We start from the raw sequence: 7051 nt of genomic DNA on the forward strand, positions 1-7051 counted from the left end.
ACCCTACTGTCACCGCTAAGTACCTTCGCCCTCTCCAAAGAGTAGCTCCAAAATAGAGCTCCGGCCCATACATGAGAGTTGTATTCCATTTTCGGTCGGATATAAGTGGTGTAAATAGTAAGAAGATCAGATGGAGTGAAGTATGTCTTACACCGTTTCAAAAAACCGAGACACTTGAATGCTTCTTTCGACACTTGAAAAATGTGTTTAGTCCAGCGGACATCGCACTGAATTTTCATGCCCAGAACATCAAGAGTTTCTCATTCCTTAATATTTACACCACTCATATATATAGATGGAACAACAATATCTGCCAAGCGTTTATGTGTTAAAAAACAACATTGAGTCTTACGGGCGTTAAAATCGACTCTGTTAACACGACCCCATTCAGAGATTTTTATCAAGTCGTGATTAAGCGATTCATTCATATTGCGCCTCATTGCCCCAATTTCTAGAGGGCTTGGCCTATGATTGAATGAATAAGAATGGCATATTCTGCTGTCATCCGCAAAAGAGAAGATAGAGTTGGAAGTTTGACATAGAAGGTCATTTATAAAGATAAGAAATTGCGGTACCCCTGAATTAATCTTGAACTCGTGCGATCTCTGTGAAAGCTCGAAATAAATCGAGAGAACCAAAATGCAATTAGTTTTGATACAAGTGCACCATGCCACACTCTATCAAACGCCTTTGATCTATCTTTACTTTCGCCCAAATTGTGAATGGAATGACACCATTTCTCCGAAGGGAAGGCTAGTAAGTCTCCCGTAGAGCGACCTCTACGAAAGCCATACTAGCGGTCGTTAAGTAAATTGTTGGTCTCTAAATACTTGATAAGATGGAAATTGACCATACTTTCCATAACTTTAGAAAGTGCTAAACAAATTGCTATTGGACGGTAATTTTCAGGATTATTAGCCTCTCTCTTTTTAGAAATTGGCGTTCCATTAGCAATGAATGGGAATGAATGTTTTCATTCCCAGCATAATTATATTTTCAACCATTTTCGCCATGGCATTCACATTATTGTCCAATTGAATTGCCTATAGAATTCGTTGAGCTGATCCCAGCGAGCCCTTTCGTAAATAAAAATTAAATCGAAGCTGAAACTGATCCGAATTTCTGAGAGGATGTGAGGTGAGAAAGTGGTCGAGGGTATTATTTTGGTGCCCTTCAACACATGAAATGTGTGTTGGTTCATTCACTAATTGCGCAAGGTCGGCAAATAGCTCAACATATTGGCCTTCCGGAGTTGTATGACTTGAATGGCGAAGCCAAGATGAGTTGTGAACATTGAAATCACCAGCAACTACAATTTCACTGTTCGGACAACTCTCAAGAATCTTCAGTATGGAATCGGAAAGGGCGTCGAAGTTCAATATGGTAGAATCCTTTCCCGCGTTTGGACTTTTGTAAAGAAACCCGAAGTGCAAATACTGTGTCCTGATTTTGAATTTAACCCAGAGACAGCTAAATTCGGTATCATTTGTGCCTAATGGTTGCTGGCACTGGTACACAACTTCATTGCGAACGTACATAGCAATGCCCCGATAGAAGTTGAAAAGCGATAGAAGGTGATACCCAGGTATATAAAAATCCTGTAGATCAGCATTCTCAGATACTTGGGTTTCACATAAGGCGAAAACATCCGGCTGATGGAGACAAACGTGAGCATATACAGAGAAATAATTCGCTCTCAACCCGCGTATGTTGCAAAAGTCGATGCGAAAGCCATTACGATACAAGAAGAGATTCAAATCAATTGTCTATTTCCTATGATATAGTGTTCCTATAATTGATTATTGTTAATGAAACTGCTTGGTGACCAGTGCTATACCTTCGTCATCAAACAGTTCAACAACAATCAATATATAATACCAATATCACAAGAAATTAGTGGTCAGAGGAAAGGGAAAAGGTTTCGCAATGACGCAATTTAAAGGAGCCATAAAAGCCCTGATGTGGTCATTATGATAAAAAAAACGGCCTATTGTGTCAACACTATTAACAAGTGCCAACACTGTTGGAAATGATGATTTGTTCTGCTGTGGATATAGTTGTTGCATTTAGCGGTATTTTTATTTTAAATTTCTCTTTCTGTTTTATTCGTGAATATTGTTCTTGTTGCATTTAAATTGTTTTTTTTTTATTTTATTGTTTTGTATAAGAGGGTGTTGTATACAGAAAAAACTGAAAATATGTTTCAATTATCAAAATAATTGTATCAAGCAAGTTTTGCACCTATCACCAAAATGATGATATCAATTATCAAATTTGTAAAAAAAAATAAAAAAACATACTATTTTTTCAAATAACGAATTAATCAGAACAATTAATGTCGATAATTGAGACAAAATTTAAAATTGATTAATTCATTAATTGTATAAATTAAATATTTAATAAAAATAATATCTAATTTTTTATTAATTTATTAATCAAATGAATTAGTTTGTTTGGTAGAAAATTTATGAAAAACCAATTAAGTTGATGATTAAAACAATCAAATTATTAATTGATTACTCACAATGTTAAAGGAATACTTTACCCTTAAACAATGCGTTGAGCATTTACAAAAAATATCACTTTATTATCAAATTTAAACATATAAAGTGTTTTATAAATTGTCAAGAAACTTGAATATTATATGCCTAAAATATTATTGACTATTTAAGAATTATAAACATTGTTAGCATAAGAAATTAAAATAAAATATTTAAAAAATGCTAAAATAGAAAAGTTGGCCAGAAAATTTTTTTCAATCAATTAAAAGAGTAATTGAATCAATTAAAAATTTAATCAAATTTGTAAACATAGGTTTTAAACAATGAGATAATCAAGACAAATAAAAAATTGTTTAAATTAAAATTAAAGAAAGAGAAAAACATGTTAATTGAAAATAAACTACCGATAATTTTTTCTGTGTAGTTGTTTTTATTCCATACTAGCTATACATAGTGTGCTTTGCTACCCTAAAAGGAATATGTATAAATAAATACCAGATTTATTATATGTTACATATGTCAAAGATGTCAAGCAAATTATTGCAAGATCGCCAGTTTCTATCTATCGCCAATTTCTATCTACCTATAAAAAATTTGAATAATATAAGAGTTTCCATAGTTTGTATTTAATTCATATATGTTGTGCCAAGTCACCCGTTGAAAGTCCGCCCGTTATGCTCTAAATGTTCTCATGAATTTCAGAGTTCTCCATGTAAAATTTGAAGATTCTATCTAATAGTTTCTCAGATATACGAATTTTTCTATTTGATTCATGTGGGGGCTTCAAGACCCTAACTAAATTTGCTCCGACAAAATTTGAGGACTCTAACTGTTATATTATCTAAAATATACGGATTTAATATTTTCTTAATATAGGCGTGGCTCCACGCCCACAGCGTATTCCAGACATACAGGAATACGCTCTGAAAATTTGAATAAAATCGGTTCAGCCGTTTAGTAGTCTATAACGTTCAAACATACAAAACATATAAGCATACAAACAAACACACATTCATTTTTATATATATAGATGTGTATTTATTATTTTTAATTTTAAATATATTTCACTATTTCTTTTTGTTCTTTTTTGATTGTTTGTTTGTAAATTTTTTTGTTTTTCCGACGCGGACACAACGGTGGGGACAATATAAACATTAAATCACACGATAAACAACATTCAATTGTGGACAGAGTAAAAACACGTGTGAACAGGACATACGACAGAACACTACTGAGCAGTGTTGCCACTTTGGTTATTATTAACCAAAATTGGTTATTTTTATTTTGTATGTGTACATGTGAATTATTTTTTCGTGTTGGTTATTTTTTGCAAACAATTGAACTAAATGCTGTTTGCTTTTATTCTAAAAATAAAATTAAAAAAAAACTTCTTTTATCTCTAGTTTTAAATCAACTATGTAAATATACATATCGTTCCAGTTTTGTGTCGATTCAAACTCGTCCGTTTTATGTAAAGAACTCAGGGTACTTATGTGAAAAAACGAAGTAGGCTGTATTTCGCATTTCGATTTTTATGGAATTTGATGGGAATAGTGTACGTACTTAGTAGATTATGTAATCCAAATTAAATTTTATGTATATTTGAAATTTTGCATAAACAGATACTGTGCTAATTTGCCGAAATTCTAAGATAAATGATGCAAGAATAATATCACAATATCTTTAAAGTATTAATCAACTGATACTCATGACCTTTGACTTCTACTATCTCACCATGACTTTTACTTCTTTATTTACATTTTCTAGATGATGTTGTATACTAGTTTTTATATTACCGTCTTAAATTCTAAATTTTGGTCAGTTTGTCGGATAATTTGGATAGATTAAGTTTACAAATATTGCTGATGTTATGAATGTAATGCTAACATCCGCTACATGGTATTATAATTTGGTCAAATATACCCCTTAAACCCCTTAATACCGAACGAAATCTCCAAATCTGTACATAAAATGAGAAGAATTTTATAATTTAAAATTGTTTTCCAAAAAGTTATATGTTGAGTATTTTTGAATTGCGCTAAAACGCGTTAAAAACTCAGTTATTTTTTAAAATAAATATTAATTACATTTGTTAACGAATCCGCGAAGAGACATATATTTATTGTTGAAAACACGATAGAGTCGAAAAGAAACAAGATAGAAAACTGAAATATTTTGCCAAAATATGTTTAGTTGACCCAGTTTGCTTGGTATTGAAAATGCGAAATATCGGTCAACGATTTCACCTAGCCCCCATATTATGTCCTATTCAAAAAATTACTATATTGCTTAAAAAAGCATCTATAGCGATGAAATTCAATATAAAAAAGTTTTATTGGAAATGTATTTGTCAAAGTTTATGAGGATCGGTATATAATTGACTCTATCCCTCATAAAAAGTCTCCTCAGAAAATGACTTTAAAGCTCATAATGTACTGCAATATAGCAACAAAATTCAACATAATCAAGTTTTAAAGGAACTAAAATATCTCTATCAGATTTTATGAGAATTGGTCCATAATTGACCATACTTCTCATATGAGATCCCCTACAGAAAATTACTTTAACGCTCATAACTGTCTTCATAATACCAGTTTAGCGACCAAATTTAACATACATAGTTACAAGTTCCGCTTCAGAAAATGAATTTGTTATTTTAATGTCGAAATGTAAACATGAAACAAATAAAAATAATTTTGTTTACTTTTTTCTTAATTTTGTTATTTTTTATTCGAATTTTGGTTAGAAAAAAAATTTTGTTGTGGCAACACTGCTACTGAGGCAGGTGTCAAGGCAGGTGTTCACGTTAAGCACTTAGACCATAGCTGCCAGATTTGACGATTTATCGTCATTTTGATGATTCTTCGTTTCAAAAATATCAAAGTGACGATTTGACGATTTTTTCCTTGAAACTGACGATTTTTGGAAAATTAAAAAAATTAAAATTTTTTTTTTTTATTTTACAGTGAAAAAAGGAAATTAATATTAAACTTGGAATTCAGTGCAAATATAATTTATATTATAATGAAAACTAGAAATTAAATTCTATTTCTATTATAAAACATTGTAAATCAAAAGGGTGTTTTGAGTTTTAAGCTCTCAAAGCTTAAACATATTTTACATCTAAATGTGTATGCTATGTACATTATTTCTTATAACTTTTGAAGAGATCGACAGATCTGAACCAAATTTTCACACTGTATAAGTTAAATCCAGTACAAACAAGTTTTGTAAAAGAACTAAATTATACGAAGAAATCCAAGTTTAATCTTTTTATATCTACCCGGAAGCAGATTTGTAAGGCGGAGAGCAGTTGTTACTGCTTGCACTTGTTATGAAAGAATATATGATTTTTATATGGGATTCCTCTCGTAGAGGCTCTGCCTAAGGAATCCAAAAGGTGCATATTTCATACTGTTGAAATTGTGCTGATTTCAGTGAATTAATATTATTTTTCAACACTGAACATTGATTTAAATTTAGAAAGATGCAAAAATTAAGTGATTTTAGAGTTGTTGAGAAGCAAATTTCTACACCACAAACAATAATTGCTGAATATATGCCTTCCAAAATCTTTTTTGCAATGCAATAATTTTAAGATGCAATAGAGGAGGAGATGCAGTAGTTATATTTATTGCTTCCAAATCAAGAATATTTTTTGCTGGGTAAGTACTTGTTTACAGAAAACTTTCAAAAATTTTACAAACAGTTTTTTGCTTAAAAAGAATAAAATATTCCTTGTGCACCAAAACAAGCAATATTGTGATGCAACAAACTTTGAAAAATTTAGGGAAAAAGATGTACAAGTTTCTATACCTAAAAACTATATGTGTACACTATGTAAATTTTAGCAGTATTTATGTTTGATATTTTTAAAAATGCCAGAACATTGAAAACATTATGAGAACATTAGAAAAGAATTAACATTACTGTCGAATATTCTTCAAAACTCAAAGTTTATGGAATTTTGAGCAATAATATTCCGTATTTTTCGAATTTTATATAAATATGTATTAATATTATATTTTTTAATATATTTCATCTTAAAATATTACAATATTTTTAATTTTTTATAAAAATGTTAAGCTTTTCATATTATCCGATTTTTTGACGATTTCTTTAAACCAAAATGACGATTATTTAAAAATTTATCGTGAAATTGACGATTTTTTCAAAAATTCATCTGGCAGCCCTGACTTAGACATTGCCACAAAATATCTTAAAGACACAATATTAAATTATGCACACATATTTTTAAACTAGAATATTTTTACTTACGGAATAGGTACCCATAACATACATGAGTAAATTCCCGTCCATTTCGTTTTTAAATTAACCACATCACAAATTTTTAGATAAGGTAATAAAAAAATCTGATAAAATAGTTTAAACATATTTTTTTTTTCTTATTTAATTTTTTACAAATGTCAAAATTTTCCAAATTTCAAAAAGTCTCATATTCAATTATAAAAACTAATTATAATAATTAAATTTTTTATTAAATTAAATTTTGATATTAATAAAAGGGTTTATTGATTAAAATATATAAA

Source organism: Lucilia sericata, unplaced genomic scaffold (assembly GCF_015586225.1).
Source record: "Lucilia sericata isolate MDLA Ls3-8-SP2 unplaced genomic scaffold, ASM1558622v1 Contig001657F_arrow, whole genome shotgun sequence".
In the NCBI taxonomy this organism is placed as follows: Eukaryota; Metazoa; Arthropoda; class Insecta; order Diptera; family Calliphoridae; genus Lucilia; species Lucilia sericata.